The sequence below is a fragment of the Eptesicus fuscus genome, chromosome 19 (genome assembly GCF_027574615.1).
Source record: "Eptesicus fuscus isolate TK198812 chromosome 19, DD_ASM_mEF_20220401, whole genome shotgun sequence".
Lineage (NCBI taxonomy): Eukaryota > Metazoa > Chordata > Mammalia > Chiroptera > Vespertilionidae > Eptesicus > Eptesicus fuscus.
The window spans coordinates 12,310,309-12,332,214 of record NC_072491.1 but is presented as its reverse complement, the minus strand read 5'-3'; the positions used below and the strand labels follow the sequence as shown (position 1 = coordinate 12,332,214).

General features: G+C 40.1%; 1 protein-coding gene across 1 annotated transcript in view; it reads right to left on the bottom strand.

The window, feature by feature from the left end:
• VPS13B (vacuolar protein sorting 13 homolog B) overlaps positions 1–21,906 on the bottom strand; it is a 593,664-nt gene that overhangs the window by 111,466 nt on the left and 460,292 nt on the right. The gene's annotated exons all lie outside the window — the stretch shown is intronic.

The following is a 21,906-nucleotide window of genomic DNA, read 5'->3' as shown; positions in this document are numbered from 1 at the left end:
AGAAATTACAGAACAACTTTTAAAAACATAAAAAAGTTTTACAACAAAAAGCAGGCTTAGCATATTTTATAAAGGTTTGTTATGAAGTTAAACCTTTAGACTAGATCCAGCACTTTTTTGTAAAGGGCTAGAGAGCAAGCGCTTGAGGCTTTGTGTGTATGTTCTGTCGGAACTACTTGACTTTGCCTACTGAGGCATGTAGATAGACCTAAATGAGTGTGCCTGTGTGCCAATCACACCTTTTTACCAAACAGGGCGGGCTGGACTGGGACTGCAGGCTGTAGCTGGCCGATCCTCTGAAGAGTGTTGTCTGACAGGCCCTTGGGGACACGTCTGTGAGGAGATAGTGCTCCACAGGCCTGTCGCATTGCCACACACCTGAGAGGCGAAGGCGCTGTCTGTTCCAGGCTGTCTTTTGAATGAGTATGTACAGCTGTGACAGACAGACAGTGGAAGACAGACAGTGTCTCCCTACAAAAAAAGGCAGGCGCGCTTATTGTCTTTCATAAGAAGATTCAGGTTCCCCGAGTTCAGGGTTCCTTCCCCACCCTGCGAGTCTAAGTGTCACCTGGCTCTCTTCACGTCACCCGTAGGGAACTGAGGCTTGGGGAACTGACACATACGCAGACCATCGGTTGTCGTTAACAAACCGTCCTCGCCTCTGATCTAGCGCTCTTGTATTTTCCACCAACATCCATGAGACTGTGGCAGGCTGAGTTGTTAACTTGTAAATGGAGTAAAACTCAGATGCTCCATGATTTTTGACAAAATCTATAGTTTATTTAACTTGTATTTTTATATGTACCACATAATTACACACATATATAAATGTATGTATAAAAATGAGATTAATTAGACTATTAATTAAACTTCATTTGTTCACCAAATATTTTTTGTTTCTATGGTAGGGCAAGTGAGAGGTACAATGCAAGAGAGACATGGTTCCTGACTTTCTGGGACTTACAAGCAAGTATATAAATATTAAGTACCTGGCATTGTCAGAAACAATTTAAAATATTTAAAAAAATATATATTTTATACACCAATTACTACATAGTTTTCTGGTAAATTTGGATTTGTCTCTATTGTCTAAGTTAATGTGGTTTAACTACTTATCAGTAGGAGAGTTCATCTTCTCAAAGCATAAATACATAATTTCATGGTATTATTTCACGAAATTGCCTAGAGAGCTACTAATTAGGCAAGAGTGACACATGTTATTCTGACTCTAACAGACATATGATAAGGGTTGATTTTTAGGCAGATAACAGGAAGGAAAACAACAATAACACACATATATAAAAAAATGGAGCCTCTCTTATCAGCCCCTGAGTAAGGGGCAGACTGTACGGTATAGTTTTCAAAACAGTAACCTTGGTTAACCTCTGGTATTCTGGATAAGTTTCCTAGGGGGCTAAATTTCAGTGTGGTAAAAATGAAATTGCATATAGATTCCATCAACATTCCTAAGGAATTATGTCCCAATTCAGCCCCGCCCATCTCCCCAGAGGAACCTCCCACTTTTATACTACACATGCTTTCAGCTGCCATCAGTATGTCTCCATCAGAGCTCCCTGAAACCCTACCCATCTTTCAAAACGAATTTATCCATCTCTTCCTAGAAAAACAAATAAAACAAAACAAAAACACCCTAATCTAATAATCCAAATGAGAAGTGATTTCTCTTCTGAATGCCCCAAACACTCACAGCTTGAACTCTTATGGCTCCTATTCATCCTACCTTGTGCTGTAGTTATCTGTGCACGTCTATGCACAGGGAAATCCGGGTTGGACACCTTTGTTAACTCCCTGCCTCTCCTTAATGGAACCTGTGTAGAATTAGCACTAATTCATCTGCTACTTTCTTTGTTCAACTCTTACCAGCAATATTGCAAGAGTCTTCTTTAGCCCGCTCATTCAGTAGGCTTCACAGATCCACCATTAGATTGTGACAACAGTAGGTAAAGCCCAGACTATAATGAATATGGGGGCAGGGCATTACTTTGGCAATTACCTTTAGTACTATGTTAGGTGTAGTGCTAGGGAAAGATATAATAATGCTAAATATCCAAACTGGAGATCAAAGATAAATATCATACAAACTCTGCCCTCAGGGAGCCCAAAGTGAAGGTGAAGAATCAATAATACAAATAGGCCCAGGATAACATGGATATCCAAAGGGGCAACTTTCCCAGCCTGAATGGAAGTATCAGGGAGCCTTCCTGGAGGAAGGGTCGAGAAATGAACAAATAAAAATAACATAAATTCATGCACGTATAAGATGTGTTTTATCTTTTCAGGATTCCACTTCAGGTCTCCCACCTTGGAAATACTGCAGTATGAATAAATACAAAATCCAAACCAGTAAACTAAATGTGAACTGTCATTATTTCAAATATACATAAATCCAACAAGCAAAAAAATAGTAATGTCATTAGCACAAACCATTGTGGAGTACCCATTTTAAAAAATGGATTTGATGTATTTAAATATAAACTTGAAATTCAGGAAGCATTAATTTTTGAATAATTATATGATTAAATTTTGTTCACAAAATTTAAAACTGATTGAAATTTCAAAATATATGTTCAAATCTGATAAAGCAAACATGAGTAAACCGTACAGTTTCCTAAGACAATCATATTCTCAAACGACCACCTCGACACTGTAGCCCCAAAGTGGGCTGCAAAGAAGAGCAGTCAGGCATATCTATAATCTATACCCTTGCAGGAAACATGAGCGTCTTTGACACTGATTATGGTTCTTTTCCTATTATCTGTCATGTCAAATTTGCCTGAAATAATGACTTACAGTAGTTTAGTGCCAATCACTCTTAACCTTATACTTCCCTGATTTACCATTAAGAACAGCCATAGGGTGTTAGCAAATACGTCTATTTACATACCAACTGAACATATCGGACCACAGCTCTGCTCACTTGGTTTGATTTTAGGTTTCAGGTGGCGAGGGAACAAAGAAGGCTCTCATAGATATCTATAATTTTCTAAGTCTTGCAAAATCATCTCTTATAAAATCTACAGAGAGGCAAATTTCCTGGGCTAGAATGACTGGCTCTTTCTTCATGAATTTGCAGATTGAATTTCTGGCTGTACTGACCACCATTATTTGGTGGTGACCTATGTCCTGTTAAATAGATCATCATGTAGAAAGAATGTAATGTGGACAAGATGAATTTTGGGAATGCTTTTTAGACGATTTAGTTAAGTTCAAACAAGGCCTGGCCTAGAATATAAGCCGCAGACACCTAATTTGCTGTTTAGGGTACATCACAGGCTTTATGTGGTGAATTTTTCTCTTGCGATTCATGGAAAGAAGCAAAACGTAAAATAGAAAACTAACGAATAGTACGGACAAAGGAAGAAAAAAAGAACCAATAACCAGTTGTGCCCATAGATCTGTTTTTATATTCAGAGTCACCGGCACCTTCGTGGGTGTTCCCCGCTCTGACCCTCCTCCCTGACCCTGTTGCCCAAGGGAAACAAGTATTCTCAGAACATGTCTCTCCGAGAAAAAACAACAACACAAAAAACAAAGAACAAATTCTTTTAGAGGCCACAAATAGAACCATTTCTTAAACTTTAGTGAACAATTAAAATAAATGACATTGATTTTAGAGACTTACTTTTAGGGTTAAAAATATATAAACATTTCTGCCATGTTACACAATCATAAAATACTTTAAAGATCTTGATTTTCATTTATAATACAAAAACTGACTATTCCAAAGAGCATCTGAATGATTATATTCCTGAATGAAAAATACAGGATTTTAGATTCTCTAAAAGGTACAACTGGGGACAGGTCTGAGGAATTGAGAGCTGGTATGCATTTCCTTGAATCTAATGAACTACGATTTTTTATTTTATTTCTGCAACTATATATCTTCAGTCACTGAATTTTATTGTACCTCAACTGAATATTATGGTTTAATAGTTTGATCTAAGTGTTTAAAATTCTTCTGGCTAAAAGCCAAATTCAAAACTTTTTTGTACAATAACATATCTATTTCTAACTTCTGGCCTGCTTCTCCCTTTGGATCTCATCCCTGACAGACATCTGTATTTTGTAACTTTTCCTGCTTTCTGGCTCTGAAGATACTCTGAGTTTTGGCCCAATAATCCTTTTCTGTTTGAATTCATTAGCGTGAGAATCGCAGGACTGGAAAGGACTTTGGGAGGTCATGTAGGCATCAACTTGTTGCTCTGGATAGCACTAACTCCAAACCATGAGGACAAATGATGTTTAAAGACTTGTAGAGAAGATTTTAGGATTTCTCTCATCAACACTGGAGTGCTTAGCATACCTCACTATTAGAAAATGCTTTGTGATATAATTTTCATTTTGTAAAAATGTTATTTGGCAGACATCGTGGCTTTCTATAAAATGAACTACCATATAGCTTATATTTTTAGTCCATTAAAAGGATAGTGAAGACTGAACTAAATTACTTGCTGGTCTCCAGTGGTCCAGAACTGGGGCAAGGGAAGTACTTAGGTTACATGACATTAACATCGCTTTATCGATAGTAATGCACATGTTGTAGATGTTGTCATTCTCATTTAGTTTGGTCTTTGGTTTTAATCTATCTTATCTACTATATAAAATGAGAGTATTTTCTAGGTTAATTTTTCATAAAAATGCCTAATACTAGCATAACTGGGTTCACTTACTAGCTATATGATCTTTAGCAAATTCTATCTGCAGCTTATCTATTAAGTTATAATGGTGATATGGAATGCACAAGATTTGGGAAGGGCAAATGAAAGACTATAGGTAAACTGTCAAACAAAATTCTGGCACATAGAAATTGCTCAATAAATGTAAGCTGCCTCTCCTCTCTTAGTGAAAAATGAATCACTGAATTTATTTCTGTGGGTTGGGGAAATTGATAACAAACTATTGTATACATCGATGGATGCTAAAACCAGTATGTAAAAGACTGATGGGGGACTATAAAGTGATGGATCAGACTGACACCACCTGATCAATTTTAACATTGCCAAAAGTGAAATAAGCTGACACTGTGTGCCTCGTGTTGTGATAAAGTAGGAAGATGACTGTGACACTTAGGAAGTATTCTTCCCCCAGACCCTCCCCCCAACCAGCAATTCAAATCTAATCAAGCTTCTATAATAACTATTACATTACAGAAAATACGGAGGATAGAGAAAAATGTTAGGTAATATTAGAAGGTCAAATGAGCCAAAGTACAGAAGGTAGGAAATTCTACAGGTCAAATGATCCAATCTCTGCAACAAATAAATGGCATAGGGAAGAAAAAACTGTTATAGATTAAAAGAGACATAAGAGCCGTATCAGTCAAATGTAATGTGTGGATCTCAGTGGGATCCAAACAAACCAACCCTGAAAAAACATTTCTAAGACAACATGGGAGAAGTAAATATAAACTATTATATGACATTAAGGAATTATTATTAATTTCATTGGCTATAACAGATACTGAAGTTATGTTTAAAGATATTTACCTGTTAGCAATGATTACTGAAGTATTTATAGTGAAATTACATAATACCTGGGACTTCTTTTAAAATATTCCAGAAAAACAATAATAGCACCAACAAAAGGTGAGCAGGAAAATAGATGTAACAAGGACAACAAGGACAATTGATAATTATTAAAGATGTGTAAGAGACACATAGACTTTATTATATTGGTCTTTCTACTTTGGTATATTTCAGATTTTCATGACAGAAACATTTTTTTCCCCCAAGGAGAATCATCAAATTCCCCCCCCCTTCAAACTAAAATTCATCAAATGATAAAAGTCTTTCTTAGAAATAATATAAAAAGCATATCAATCAAGAAAATTTAAAAGTTTTGCTTGAAGCTTCAAGATCAGTTCAAAAATCATGTTAGAAGGTAGAGCTCATATAACAGAAATAACTTTGATGAAAGCATGCACATAACTTAAAAAAGGCCAAATTTACACTGCATCAATAAAAAAAGAGGAAAAAAGAAAGAAAAGAAAAAAAGAAAGCTAAAAAAGGTGCCATCATGGGAAAAAATATTGGCAAATCATATATCTGATAAGGGGACAATATCCAAAATATATAAAGAACTCATACAACTTAATTTAAACAAACAAAAGGTCAGAATATCTGAATACAAGTTTTCCCAAAGAAGACATGATGGCCAACAGGTACATGAGATATTCACCATCACTAATCATCACGGAAATGCAAATCAAAACCATAAGGAGATATCACCTCGTATCTGTTAGAATGGCTAGCATCAAAAAGACAAGAAATGACAAGTGTTGGCGAGGATGTGGAAAAATGACGGCTCTTGTGTACTGTTGGTGGGAATGTAAATCAGTTCATTCAAACAGTATGGAAGTTCCTCAAAAAAATTAAAAATAGAAGTACCATATGATCCTGCAATTCCATTTCTGGGCATTTATCCAAAGAAAATGAAAACTCTAACTTGAAAAGATATATGTACTCCCATATTCACTGCAGCATTATGATATTTACAATAGCCAAGATATGGAAACAACCTAAGTGTCTACTGATAGATGAATATATAAAGAAAACCTGTATCTGACAAAATGGACTTTAAAACAAAGGCTATAGTAAGAGACAAAGAACACTACATAATAACAAAGGGAACAATAAATAAGAGAATATAAACCTCGTAAACATTTATGCACCTATCACAGGAGCACCTAAATATGTAAAGCAAATCTTCATGGACATAAAGAGATAAACTGACAGTAATTCAGTTATAGTAGGGGATTTTAACACCCCATGGACATCAATGGATAGATTTTCCAGACAGAAAACCAACAAGGAAACAGCGGCTGTAAATGACACACTAAATCAAATGGCTTTAATTGATATCTTCAGAGCATTTCACCTCAAAGCAGCAGAATATACATTCTTCTCAAGTGCACATGAAACATTTTCTAGGACAGACCACATATTAGGACACAAAACAAATCTCAATAAATTTAAGAAGACTGAAATCATATCAAGCAGCTTCTTTGACCATAATGGTATGAAATTAGAAATCAATTACAAGAAAAAAACTGAAAACACACATTTGAAAGCTAATTAGCGTCACTAAACAATGAATGGGTTAAGAATGAGAGCAAGAAAAAAAAAATCAAAAGGTATCTTGAAACAAATGAAAATGAGAACACAACAACCCAAAATCCATGGGACAAAGCAAAAGCAATTCTCAGAGGGAAATTCATAGCATCACAGGCCTACCTCAAGAAGCAAGAAAAATCTCAAATAAACGAACTTTGCACTTAAAGGAACTTGAAAATGAACAAAGCCCAAAGTGAGTAGAAGGAAGGAAATAATAAAGATCAGAGCAGAAATAAATGAAATAGCATCTAAAAATACCATACAACAGATCAATGAAACCAGGAACTGGTTCTTTGAAAAGATAAACAAGACTGACAAACCTTTAACCAGACTCATCAAGAAAAAAAGAGAGGACCCAAATAAAGAAATACAGAGGATTCTAAGAAAATATTAAGAACTATATGACCACAAATTGGACAATCTGGAAGAAATGGGTAAATTTCCTAAAAGTATACAATCTTCCAAAATGCCATCAGGAAGAACAGGAAATCTGAATAGACATATTGCAACTAGTGAAACTGAAGCAGTAATAAAAAACTCCCCAAAACAAAAGTCCTGGACCAGATGGCTTCACAGGAGAATTTTACCAAACATTCAAAGAAGAACTAATACATATCCTTCTCAAACTATTCCAAAAAAATCAAGAGGAGAGAAGACTCCCAAGCTCATTTTACGAGGCCAGTATTATCCTAATCCTGAAAACCAGATAAAGACACTGCAAAGAAAGAGAATTACAGGCCAATTATCCCTGATGAGCATAGATGCCAAAGTCCTCAACAAAATATTTGCAAACCAGATTCAACAATACATTAAAAAGATCATACACCATGTTCAAGTGGGATTTATTGCAGGGATACAAAGTTGGTACAATAGCCACAAATCAATAAACATGATACACCACATAGACAAAATGAAGGATAAAAATCACATGATCAGATCAATAGATGCAGAAAAAGCATTTTATAAAACCCAGCATCCATTTATGATAAAAACTCTCAGAAAGTGGGAAAAGAAGGAATGTATCTTAACACAATAAAGGCCATATATAACCCCATAGCCAACATTATACTCAATGGGCAAAAACTAAAAGCATTTCCTTTAAGCTTGGGAACAAGACAAGTATATCTGTTTTCACCATTCTTATTCAATATAGTTCCAAAAGTCCTAGCTACAGCAATCAGAATTCAAAAAACGCTAACACCCAAACGTCCAATAACTGATGACTGGTAACTAAGTAAAATGCCAGTATATCCTTGCAATGAAATATTATTTGGCAACAAAAAGGAATAAAATACTGATCCGTGATGCAACATGGGTGAACTGTGAAAACATTATGCTTAATGAAAGAAGCCAGTCACAAGACTACAAATTATATGGTTCCATACATATGAAATGTCCAGAACAGGTAAGTATAGAGACACAAAATAAATTAGTGGTTGTGTAGGGGTAGGGAGCGGGGGACTGGAGGGTGACAGCTAAAGCACAGTAGGTTTCTTTCTGAGATGATAAAAATGTTCTGAAATTGACTGTGGTGAGGGCCGAGCAACTCTGTGAATATGCAAAGAACCATTCAATTGCACCGTTAGGTGAGTGAACTGTGGTATGTGAATTTTATTTCAATAAAGCTGCGACAAATGCTAATAGCATGAGAGAACCAAGGTTTGTAACTCTGACTTTGATGTAGCATATGAAGGTGTTGCTATAAAACATGTAAGGTTCTCAAGTTTGACTTTTTTTCTAACTAGGAGTTGAATTTAAAAATTGGCAGTCATGCACGCTTGAAAATATATGACCTAGTGAACTTTTAGACCAATGCACCTTTATGAAAACAATGGGTAAAGAATTTGTGGCTTGTAATCAAAGCTCAGTTTTTCTCCAACGTTCAGAATCTAGGGCAGAACAAGAGGCAAATTGACACCTGGAGAAGGTAAGCCCTTCGAGGAGAGTAAGAACTGCTAACACTTACAAAGCGCCAACTATGTGCTGGACATTGTTCTGTCTTCTCACATGTAGCAATCAGTTATTTCACCCAACAAAGAGGTATTAACTATTATTAGGCCCAATTTATAAGTGACTAGATCTAGAATCTATGCTCTTAACAGCTGGGCTATATGGCCTCTCTGTCTTTATTTTCTCCTGCTTGTTACTCTCTTCAACAATGTAGCTTTTAAGAATTAACTTATACTTCATGAATAATGGCATTTACTGTGACTCTAATGGGGGAAAATATTTTTATTTCTAGGGGGAATATCCTTTCTATCTGAGGGAGAGTAATTCATAAATAGATGATTATAGACCATAAATTCATCTTTACTATCCTTCCTTTCTTTTATCCCCAAACCTTTTTAATGCAGAACAGCAAACATCAAACACTGATGGCTAAGCACACTTCTTCATTTCCAGAGAGAAGTGCCCCCCACCCCTTTTAATGCAGGAGTATTTAATTGGAAAAGAGAAATAGGCTAATAAAATTTCTACCACCAAATAAAGTGACAGGACAGAAATGACTTCAGTATTCTTCCAGTTTGCAAATGTTTTCCATTTACTTTAAAAGCATGTCTTATTGACAGATTCCTTCCCCACCTCTCATTTTTTAGAAGGGAAGGAAATGCTAGCATTTCAAACTATAGCATGTATGTCTATACGTATGTACGTATGTATTTAGATTTCAGAAGTCTCCTTTGCTTTTTAAGTTTTCACCGGGAGTCCTGCTTCAGCAGACCATTCACCAATGCACTGGGGAAGGATTTCTCTCACTGCAGCACAGACCAAATGATGGGTTTCACAAGTAGGCAAGAAGCACAACAGGTCCCAGGGCTGGAGAGCACCTAGGAGATTGAGACTAGTCAGCAGGGACTGCTGGTGGTCGGTCTCCCAGGAGCTCTCCCGCCCTTCCTCCTCAGCAAGTAAGTCCCAACGTCCCCTGTAAGCAGGAATAGCCATGTGACACAATTCTGGATTCTGGGATGTTGGCAGCATGTGTGCAGGGTGTGAGTTCCAAGAACTATCCTTGAAGGAAGGAGGGATGCTCATTTTGGCCCCTTCCTCTTTCTGTGGTTGGAATGAGGACAAGACCTGAAGCTGAGCAGCCAGGGAGGAACAGCAGGAAGTAGGGACCTGGGCCTCAAGACCATGCAGAGGCGGTCCCAGTCCTAGACTGCCTACCCGTGCCTGCGCTCAGGTGTGCTAGGAAAAGAAACTTCCGTGTTGTGCAGCTGCTGCTACTTTGTATTTTCTGCCTCTTATATCTAACCGGATCCTCACTGACAGGGCTCCGGAGCTGTGGCAGCATTTCCTCTGGTGTTGCAATTATTTTTAAAAAATAATATATATTTGTATTGATTTCAGAGAGTAAGGGAGAGGGAGAGAGAGATAGAAACATCAATGATGAGAGAGAATCATTGATCAGCTGCCTCCTGCTCGCCCCCTACTGGGAATTGAGCCCGCAACCCAGGCATGTGCCCTGACCAGGAATTGAGCTGTGACCTCCTGGTTCACAGGTCAATGCTCAACCACTAAGTCATACTAGCAGGGCTGGTGTTGCAATTCTTCATCAAAGATTCACGTCAAGAAACACCCATCAGAAAGGATATATGCATCTCTATGTTTACTGCAGCACAATTTACAATAGCTAAGATTTGGGAATAGCCTAAGTGCCCATCAGTAGATGAGTGGACTAAAAAACTGTGGTACATCTACACAATGGAATACTACCCTGCTATAAAAAAGTAGGAACTTTTACCTTTTGCAACAGCATGGATGGACCCGGAGAGCATTATGCTAAGCAAAATAAGCCAGTCGGAGAAAGATAAATATCATATGATCTCACTCATTTGTGGAATACAATGAACAACATAAAATGATGAACAAAAATAGATCCAGAGACAGAGAAACACCGAATGGACTGTCAAACCTCAGAGGGAAGGCAGGGGAGGGCGGGAGATGTAAGAGATCAACCAAAGGACTTGTATGCATGCATATTAGCATAACCAATGGACACAGATGCTGGGGTGGTGAGGGCTTGTCCTGGGGTGGGAGTGGCCGGGGAGGGGTTGATGTGGGGGAAAATGAGATATATGTAATACTTTAAACAATAAAAAAAGAAATTAAAAAAAAATTCATGCCAGTTACAGGAATCTATAACTTCAGGAAATTGTATGTTACGTCTTGTGTGTGCTCATGTACTTTTCAAGGAGAAATAGCCATGATAATTCACTTAACTTCTTAGATGCTCAGCTTTCTTTCTGTAACAGGGGAGCACAACACTCACCTGGGCAGAGCTGATGTCAGGAGTCCATGTACTTTGTATGTACTGCACAGCAGTGAACAGTGCCTACCACGGTGGGTCCCCCTGATCTACAGAATCTTATACAGTCTGATACCTCTCATTGAGCTTCAATGTAGCAGCCATCTATGACTTCTCCTACTCCCTCTCATTGAATTACCATGTTAACTGCCAAGAGCACAGATTCTTTCTCCACAATGTCTACTGCATTCACTTCTGTTCCTCTGTACCCACTACCCCTCCACCCCCAGCTTTACAGCCTTTGTCATCGCCTCTCTGAGACCCCGAACAGGCCAACAGACCTTCTCATTTGGGTCACTCCTCTACTCCACTCCACATTCTAATAGACAAAGCCAATGGGTCTCCAATACAGAGCACCTGAAACTACAAATTCAATGCTTTAGTAGTCAAGGTAGCACAACACAGAAGAAACCTTATGGATTCATACAAACTTAGGCTTGAGTACTGGTTTTACATCCTTACTTGCTCTGTGATCTTGTAACTTCTCAGAACCTAAGTTACCTTAGCATGAAATAGAGACAACAGTATCCACTACACAGGTTTATAGTGAGGACAGAAAAGACATGACATATGAAAGAACAAGTTTGGTGCCTGGTACACAGTAGGTGCTCAAGAAATTTGGTGTTTACTTCTTTCCCTCTTTGAAGCAGCCATCACTCCTCCACTTACCTCTTATTTGACAATGTGTGCCCGTCAAACCAGATTATCTGCCACTCCCCAGATGAACCTTCTGTCTTCTACTCCATTCTGAAATTTGCTCATGCTGATTATTTTTTCAACTGCCTCTCTGCCCACTATTTTATCTGATGGAATCCTACTCAGCCTTCAAGGACCCCCTGAATTACCATCTCCTCCATGATCCCTCCACAATGTCTACTGCATTCACTTCTGTTCCTCCGTACCCGCTACCCCTCCACCCCCAGCTTTACAGTCAGACAGAAACTTGTTTGAAGAGGCACATTCTCGTGTGTCTGCTATGGAACTTCATAGTTTGTATTGCCTTGATTTGTGTACTTGTTATCCCTTCCAAAAGACCATTTGCCTTGAGATCAGAACCAGAGCCCATTCACTTCCGTGTCTCTCGTGGCCCTAGCCCAGGCCCTTTTATCTGTATTTACTGAGTTATCTCAGGTGGAGTTCTTTTAATATCTTCCCAGACCCCCTGACATACTTTCACAGCATTGTGAAGACAGGATGATTGAAAGTGGGTTCAGGGAACACTCTATTTTAGGTTCCCCCCTCACTGTCAAAAAAGAAGGCAATGACGTTTGGATGCAAAACACTTAGTAGTGGGTCCAGTACTGTTACCCATAATTCAAAACCATTCATTACTGCATCCACTGGGTGCACACAACTTCTCTTTATTTCCTAGGAGTCTGGCTCTGCCTCTTACTTCCCCAAAGCCCCCAAGACTTCTTTGTCTTTTCTGCATTTCAACAAGAATGAATCTCCTCTCTGCCTTTGAGTCCCCCTCCTAAAATGATGAATGGGAGCTAAGCCTTCTGGACACGTCAGTGCAGCTGCCAATGGGCAGGAGGTGCTTATGAAACAAAGTTCAGGATTCTGCGAACATATGTGCAGCTATAAGTGATCCGCCCAACACAGCTGGAAAGAAACACCCAAGAACGCTTCCCTTTATTCTTTGTAAGCTGCATAGAAGAGGCAGATCGCGTTAGGCTGCGAGTATCTCTCAGAGGGTTCTCTTCTGCAGCGTCACCAGCCTAATATAACCTGGCCTAGCAGGCCCGTGTGCCCTAGCGTCACAGGAAGCTCGTAAAGCCAGGTTTAAAGCACAAAAGTCTCGTTTTTAATTTATTGGGTAATATCGAGTATTACTGTCTGACTTGGAACATTTTTCCAATGTAATTAACAAATAGATTCAAATCCATACAACTATAAGGTTTAATAAAGCTTTAGTTCAGTCTGTGGATAAGTGTGCAAGATAAAATGTTACTAGAATACCAAACACAATTAAATCACCACTAAGCTACAGACATTAAGCATCACACATTGTAAACTCAGTTTCAAAAATAGCAAGTATTTTCTATGTCAAGTTCTCACACATCGTTAGAGCTGGGGGAGGATCCAGCACCTGTGCAGCTGCCTGTGCGCCACACTGGCCTATGTTAGGAAGGAAGCACGGATCAAGACAAGGTATCGCTTAAGCATCTTGGGGACAAGAACATATCTCATGTGTGTCAGTAAAACACACGTGAAGCATGCCTGATCTGTATGTTGGGAGGATGCGGGGGGAGGACGATGAGAAGATTTAAAAAGTGATGTGAGGCTTTTCTCCAGACGCAGATGGCCTTTGATGTGCAGAGAGAAACAGCTTTGCCAGAATGTGCAAAGGGAAAGGCTGAGAAAACCATAGCAAGAATGAGTCAACTTTTCAGTGAGGCAGTCTTTCTAGAGACCCTGTGCTGGGGCAATTCTCTAGCCACAGCCCATCTGCAAAAGGCTTCCCATAGAGCTGAGCACACTGTGCGGCCTCAGAGCCAGTCAGGCTGGGCAGAAACACTGAGAGTGAGGCCAGTGCTGACCATGAGTGTGGCCACAAGCGCAGTAAGAGAGAGGTGATATAGAGTGGATCCCTTGGGGTAGCTGTAAGCTCACAATGAATTCACAGCCACGCTGGTGAGTGTGACGCCACACCCATGGCCGTAGTTGAATGGGCCAAGCTCCTGACACAACCAGTTCAACCAGGAAAGTGGAACTGGACTGGAGGTTGAACTTGGAGCTCTAGGAGCTGTGGGTAGACGACGAGGTGGCCTGAGAAGCTGGGCGGGGGAAGCTAGCCTGTTAAAAAGGAAGAAAAAAGCAAATATGGGCAAAGAGCAGAGAAAGTGAAGTGAGCAAATATTCCCCTGGGCTCCTCTCTTCCAGTCCTGGCCCCGTCTTTCCAGAGGCCCAGCAGCATTTTGCCCTTGGTGTCCAGGGCTCCCCACTGTATCCTCACAGACAGTGGGGAGACCAAGTTTTGCTAAGTCAGCATTAGTGCCGGTGGGGTTTCTGAGTTCCTGCTACCTGCAACCTACAGGACTGTGGCTGACGTACCACCTGGGAAGCACCTGTCCCTGTGCCCGGGGAAGTGCTGTCTCTCACAGCAGCTGTTCTCAGTCAGGGGGAGCGGGCCATCGGGCACTGCAGAGGCAGCGTTCGGACAGTTACTGCCATTAACAGACCAGAAACACAAAACTTTCTCAGAACAGGGCTTCCTTGGTCTCCTACAGTAGGACCCAGGTTTTTTAACCGATGGATAGGACGACGATGATGACAATAATCGTGACAGCAGCTACCATTTATCCAGTGTCATAATAATAATGGGCTTTTAACTGTATAAAGCAGTATGCTCGGTGCTTTACATGCATTATCTCTGCTCCTCACAACTCTTGAAGGTGGTGAGAGCACACGTTTGTTTGGAAAGGCTTGTGACACAAGACACAATAAAGATGTCATCCGGGAAAGACCAGCATGCTGGGAAGGCAGGTACCACAAGAGAGTACTTAGCATGATGGATTCACCATAATTCAAGATCTGGCCATTGACCTTGTAGTCCCAGAAAATTTTCATGGTGTCCTAGCACTGACTGAATTTAGGAATGCCGAGTCATGCAACAAAGTTCGTGGGAGACTGATATATAAACCAGATGCCAAGTTATTAATTTACCATGTGGTGTGTAACTGCCGAGGAGCCTGGATACTGACGCTGGTCTGAGCGGTGTATGGTCCTTCCCACAGAGACAGATTGTGTTGGGAGCCAGACTATTAGAAGGTTGTTTGGGTGGTTGGATGATCTGAATATTAGACACAGAGATTGGACAGCTGCTATATGCATCTCCACAAATGGGATTTAGCTGACAGGTAAACCAGACAGACACTTGGGTACCAATTCTTTGGATGTTGCCAGGAGAGCTTTTGTCAGCGAATAATTCCTTGAACCTCCTAGGCTTCTAGAGCTGACCAGCTCTTCCCCTGAAGGAAAAATTCTTTCTTGAGATATCCCCAACCCATCTTGTGTGTCTGGGAGTCCTTTTATTTAAGGTTATTTTGTATATCTTTGGTCTGGTTTGTTGTTTTATGATTTAACAGTTTGAAGTAAAAGAATAATTTTATTTTCCTTCTTTTCACATTTCTCAATAAAGTAGCTTATCATCACCCAACATATCATCGACAATATTATTATCCCAATGTTGTGCACAGAGGGTGAAGAGCATGGGATTTGGAGTCCCAGAAAGACCTGGGATAAAATTCTGGCTCTCCCGCTTTACATTTTATGGTAAAAGACCAGTTAATTTCACCTGGCCTCAGTTTCCCCGCTTATATAATGGAGATAATGCCCACATCCCAGAATAAAATACGATTTAATGAGGTTATGTATATGCAGAGCACCTAGCACAGCACTCGGTGTAATACACCAAAGTGACCACAACACATCAGAGCAAAAATAACACAGTTCTCAACCACTGAGATTCTCCTTCGTTTCTAAGTATACAATTTTTGGTTCATTATTCTTCCAAAATTTTATAATCCTATCAGTGTAAAAAACTAACTTCCCTAACTTAAGAACCAGACAAACAAAAGTGAATTGGGAACAAGTGCATTGATTTCTTTGGCTTCCTGTTCTCCTTCTCCACCAGAAACAAACAAATGATACAGCTTGCTTTTGTCTTTTTTTCTTCTTGTTATCCTTGTGAAAATATCCTTTAAGGACTCTAGTCATGATGTTTACATATAAGAATTCTGCACCAAATCTTGAAGCTTAAGAATGCGTTTATTTTGTTGGTTAATCTCATCTGAGGATATTTTTCCCATTGATTTTTAGACAGCGTGGAAGGGAGGGAGAAAGAGTATGCCTCCCACACATGCCCTGACCAGGGCCAGGGACTGAACCCTTAACCCAGGTATGGGCCCTGGACCAGGAATCAAACCCAAGACCCTTCTGAGCACAGGCCAAAACTCTAACCACTGAACATACCAGCCAGGACAAGAATGCCTTTTTAACTGAGAAAGTCCTATGAAATCATATAGCTCTAGTAACAAATTTATTCTCTCCCCCCCAATTAATTCCATGTACTCTTCAGATGTCAGAATTACACGATTCTTCCTATATAAATGTACTGGTCTATGCTAATAAATATTCAGCTATTCTAACTTATGGGCTTGCAGATGCAATTATGCCCTCTTTTCAATTATATTATAAACCTTATAAGAGTAGGGGTAGATTTTCTATCTCTTTATGTCCTCATTTGTACATACATTGTTCCTATATTGATATTGAGGAGATATTCAATAGTTACTTGTTAAGGAGAAATGCTGGGAAGTAGAAATAAAAATAACAGATAGCTGTTTGTCTCATTTATTAATTTATAGTTACATTTTCTGAAAGTATGGATCTGAATCTAAGTGTCTATTTATTTTTGTTTTGTGAACCTATGTTAATTTTTCCCTAAATTCCCTAAATGTATTCTTTCGTTTTTTCTCTTTTAACACCTGCAATCTTATGTACATCCTAGAGATTTCTTGCACTAGAGAAATTCCTGACATTAGCTCTTATATCTTCCTTTTTAATCCATAAAGTATATTATCAGTGCAAAACTCATCCTCCGTTTTCCTTCTTTAATTTTGTTCCCCATCTGTTTAAATTGCTTCAGCGACCCCCCATCCACTTAATGTTTGTCTTAAATTGTAATGCTGCAGCTTCATACTCCTACGGTCCTTGGGGGAAAGGTGATATTTAGTTTGGCCTATTGTCACATACTAAATGAAGACATCTAAAAATTTAGTGCAGCACACAAATGCAAATAAATACGAAAACAAGAATAATACAGTATTCAGAGAAGAAGAACAAACACCATGAGGGATCTGGGTGAGAAGGAAATATCCGTTACCAAGTCTACTACAGAGGATGGATGAAATTGGACAATCTGGGAACCGGGGTGCTTCCCGAATGGAATCCTTAGAAGGCAGAGTACACAACAGGATGAGAAGAGAGCAAAACTTAGTACCCACCAGATACGGTGCCGGACATTCCTTATTCTTAAGCTCATCTAAACCACAGAACATTCGGCATAAGCCTACCTTGCAGATCCTAAATATACTACCAACACTTAAAGTTTAACATGACAAAATTACAAACTGATCACAAAACAAGCTCCTGCTGTTTTCTGTGAACTTTAATAATTTCAGGGTCTCTCGTCAGAACCTGTGATTAGTTTGATTTAACATTATAGACATGTTTTCCATGTTCTTCACTACAACTGCAAAATAATTTCCATAAAGTCACATGGGAGCCTATCTATACATCCCGTTATCAACCACAAAAAGATGTGTAAACAGGCAAATAGGAGGGTTCTGTAAAAGTGAACTCTCTAAGGTTAGTTTTCCATGAACTAAATGGTCCTTCAGGAAAAAGTTACCCAAACTCAATGGTTTTTAGGACGAAAAGACAAGGAGATGAACTTATCTTTGAACTGAAGAACTAGCGTCTGTCTAGGGGGCAGTGGGCTTGGCAGAACATTCAGTGATCTCACCAAGAGCCTGTGTAATGTAATAACACGAGACTGTGTGTTTATGGTAGATAATACCACTGAAGCATGACACGATGCATCCTGACATAATTCCGTTTGTCAAACCAGAACTCACTCAATATCCCCCATAAGACAATGACAAACAATGTAATACTTTTGAATAATATAAAACAGGAACACGACATTCATCCATTCAATGTATTTACTGAGCATCTCCACAGCAGTGGGTACTATAAAGGACACAATGACAAATTAGATGTGATCATTTCCTGTGGAAACCTACAGTCTAGGAGGGAGACATGATAAGGACACGTAGTTAAAATGTGAGGAATCGGGTGAGCAACAGCGTAACAGGTGCCATGAAAGGTTTTGGACTTTAGAGGAAGGGGGTACAATGTTTGGAGATGGTGCCCAGGAAAGGCTTCAGGAAACAGATGGCACGTGGGCTGTTTGGAAGTGGGGCTAGGATTTCAGCAGAAAAGGGGAGATTCGAATGAAGAGAGGGAAGTGGAGTATCACAGGCTCGTTTAGGGCTGCTGACAGGCCAGCTGGACTACAGCACAGATTGTGTATAAGGTAATGAAAGGCATGCTGGATGAGGGGGCGAGGGGACAACTGTAGATGGGTATCAAGGTCAGTCTCATAGGGTGAAAGAATGCCTGAAGGCTATTCTCAGGGAAGGGATGCGATCCCCCTGCACTCTGAGAACTTCTAGGACCGTCTGAAGGGAAAGAGATGGAGGGCTGGAATTCCAGTACAGGGCTCTTTTAGTGCTCCAGGCATTCGCTTGTGAAGGGGGAGTCTAGGGAACTCACTATGAGTAACGCATGTGTGTGTTTTAACTATAATATTTCACTTAATTCTCATGACAACTCTGAAAAATAAATAACATTAACTCCGGGGGTTCAGTTGAGGAAATTAAGGCTCCAAGAGATTACTACGGTCACTGAGTTAATGAAATAAAAAGGGGAGGGGAGCAGGACTCAGCGGTTGGGACTTTAATGTCCCATCATCTGCACGATGCCACTATGATAAAGGCCTTTTTATAAGCTCCCTCAGGGCAGGCTCGCAGCTCAGTGTTGCAGGTGTGCCTCTGGCATAGACCTAGAGAGACTCACATGTTGCAGGAGAATGACTCTGATGAGAGTTTCTCCTTGGAAGCTGAAATCAGGGAGATCCCTCTACCCCAAGTGACCAGAGAAACTTCCCTGCTACACTGAGAGCTTCTTATGAATGGATGCCGCCTTACCTGCCTCTGAGTCCCCAGGAGCAAGTCCAGGGAAGTACTCAAGGCAAAACTGTCATCAAGAATCAAACTTGTGATTCATGCAATATATTTTCTATTCTGAACAGACCTTCCAAGGACACGAAATAGTTTGTATGGTTCTAAGATTGCAACCCTGAGAGTTATTTCCACATATTCTGCTCCAGGTCTGGGATATATAGTAAGTTCTCACTTAACATCATTGGTGGGTTCTTAGAGCTGCACCAAAACAATGTAGCAAGAAACCAATTTTTCCCACAGGCTAGTTGACATGAACAAGAGTTGAGGTCCCACAGCATCACATCAATGTTATAACGAAACAAGGTTATTCGAGGACCTGCTATTCAAGGGGTGGACCAGGACTTCAGCATGGCAACTGCTGCCTGACCTGCTCTGCTCAGCCAGACCAGCTGTCAATTCCAGGTGCTCCTTCCCACCACTGGATCAAGCTCTCCCTTTCTATTTACAGTTGGTACAACCGTGTCTTGTTCTTAGGCTAGCATCCCTGTCTTCGAACTCTGCTCAAATCTCAGTTTCTGTCTCCCTAAGAAGATATGGAATGTGGCAGGACCTCTCTAATACCAACTCTTTGCTTGTGGAAACTGGCCAGGTCCACTGTCTAGGCTTCTGGAACTGTCCCAATCTCCTGGCCTACTCCAGAGGGCCTGCAGAGTCTAGCTGGTGCTTCTGCTTCATGAGAAGAGTTCTGATAACAGTCATCGCAGCAGTGCAGATAGTCTTTATACTTACACAGCACTTGCTCTGTGCCAGGCATTATTCCAGGTATTTTACAAACATTAATGCCTATAATCATCACAGTATTAACAGCCTCATTTTATTGATAAAAAAAAAAAAAGGCAAAACAAAGAACCTGAGAGATTAAGTTACTTGTATAAGGTGACATGGTTTGCTAATGGCAGAGTCAGAATTTGAACCCGGCATTCTGGCTATAGTTCATTCTCTTAACCCCTATGTGCTCCTCTCTCTCCAACGACAGTGAGAGGGTGAAGTACATATCATTAGTGAATGTACTTACTATCTTAGATGCCCTATTTTCTACACCTGGAATAATAATATCACTAATAGTTATCAGATTTATATTCATAAATATATTAACATTTAGCTATAAATCTGATCCCTAAAATCAGTTAGAAAGACCTTACATGATGCTGAAACTTTGATACATGAGTATTTTCATTTTGATTGACAATGCCACAGATGGTCTGCATTAAGGGAAGTCTAATAAGACAGTAGGGTTCAAAGATATTGCTATTTTAGCAAAAATTATCCAAGAATACTGGTAGAGAAGACAATCATGAATATGACATTGATGATAGGGAAAACAAATGTGGAGATTTAAAAATCAAAGGAGAGTTACTTAAAAGGTCTCATCATAATAAAAAAAAGAATCGACATCTGGGCAAGCTGCATAGTTCTGTACTCTCAGCTCACTTGACAGAATGATAACACATCATGGTTATCAATTCAGAAGGTGAACATCTGACCACATCCTATATAATAAAAGGCTAATATGCAAATCGACCAAATTGTGGAACGACTTGCCGTGACGTGCACTGACCAACAGAGGACAGACGCTCAATGCAGGAGCTGCCCCCTGGTGGTCAGTGCGCTCCCACAGCAGGGGGCACCGCTCAGCCAGAAGCCAGGCTCACGGCTGGGGAGTGCAGTGGTGGTGGCGGGAGCCTCTCCCGCCTCCAAGGCATCTTTAAGAACCCCTTGGGGAATGTCCGACTGCCCGCTTAGGCCTGCAGAGAGTGGGCCTAAGTCAGCATTTGGACATCCCCTGAGGGGTACCGGACTGTGAGAGGGTGCAGGCTGGGCTGACGGACCCCCCCCCTCCCCCCGCCCAGAGCACAAATGTTGTGCACCAGGCCTCTAGTGTATTATAATCAGGAATTTTAAAAGGAATTAAATAATATAATAATACCTATGCTAATATGAATTTTGAACTGCTCCGATTTATATTATTATTCTGATTTATTAAATATAGAGCAATCATTATAAAACTGGTGAATATCTCTATGTGCCAGAGGCTGGAGATAAGAGATCAAGGCATAAAAGCAGCTCATTTTCTAACAATAGAGATGGAAAAACCATAAGCAAGTCGATAAGTAAATGCACAGGATCATTTTGCATAGCAAAAAGAGCTACGTGTGAAGAAAGCAAAACAAGGTAATATAATCCAGAATAAAGTCAACTAGTCAGGATATGACCTTTGAGCTGGTACCTGAGGAACAAAGAAGGGAGCAGAACAAGAGAAAAGGACTCTGTGTTGGCATGCTCCCTGCGCCAGGAGCAAAAGGGGCCATGTGGCTGGAGCACAGGAACAATGGGAGACTAGCAGGCCTGCAGTCAGAGAGGTGGGAAGGGCACAGATCATCGGTCCTTGTAGCCATGGCAAGAGGGGAATTTTATTCTAAGTGTCAGAGGAAGTCAGCATAATGCTGCAAGTTAGGGAAGTGGTGTGACCCGATGTACGTTTTGAAAGATCATGTGAGCTGCCATTTGGAAAATGCATTCTAGGAAGTCAAGCATGGAATCAGAGAGATCCACAGGAAGCCCCTACAGCAGGGAAAGCTGCTATAGTAGGGAACAGAAGCTGGTCGCTTGGACGTAAGGTGTTTTGGTAGAGAAATAGATGGAACAGAGACGT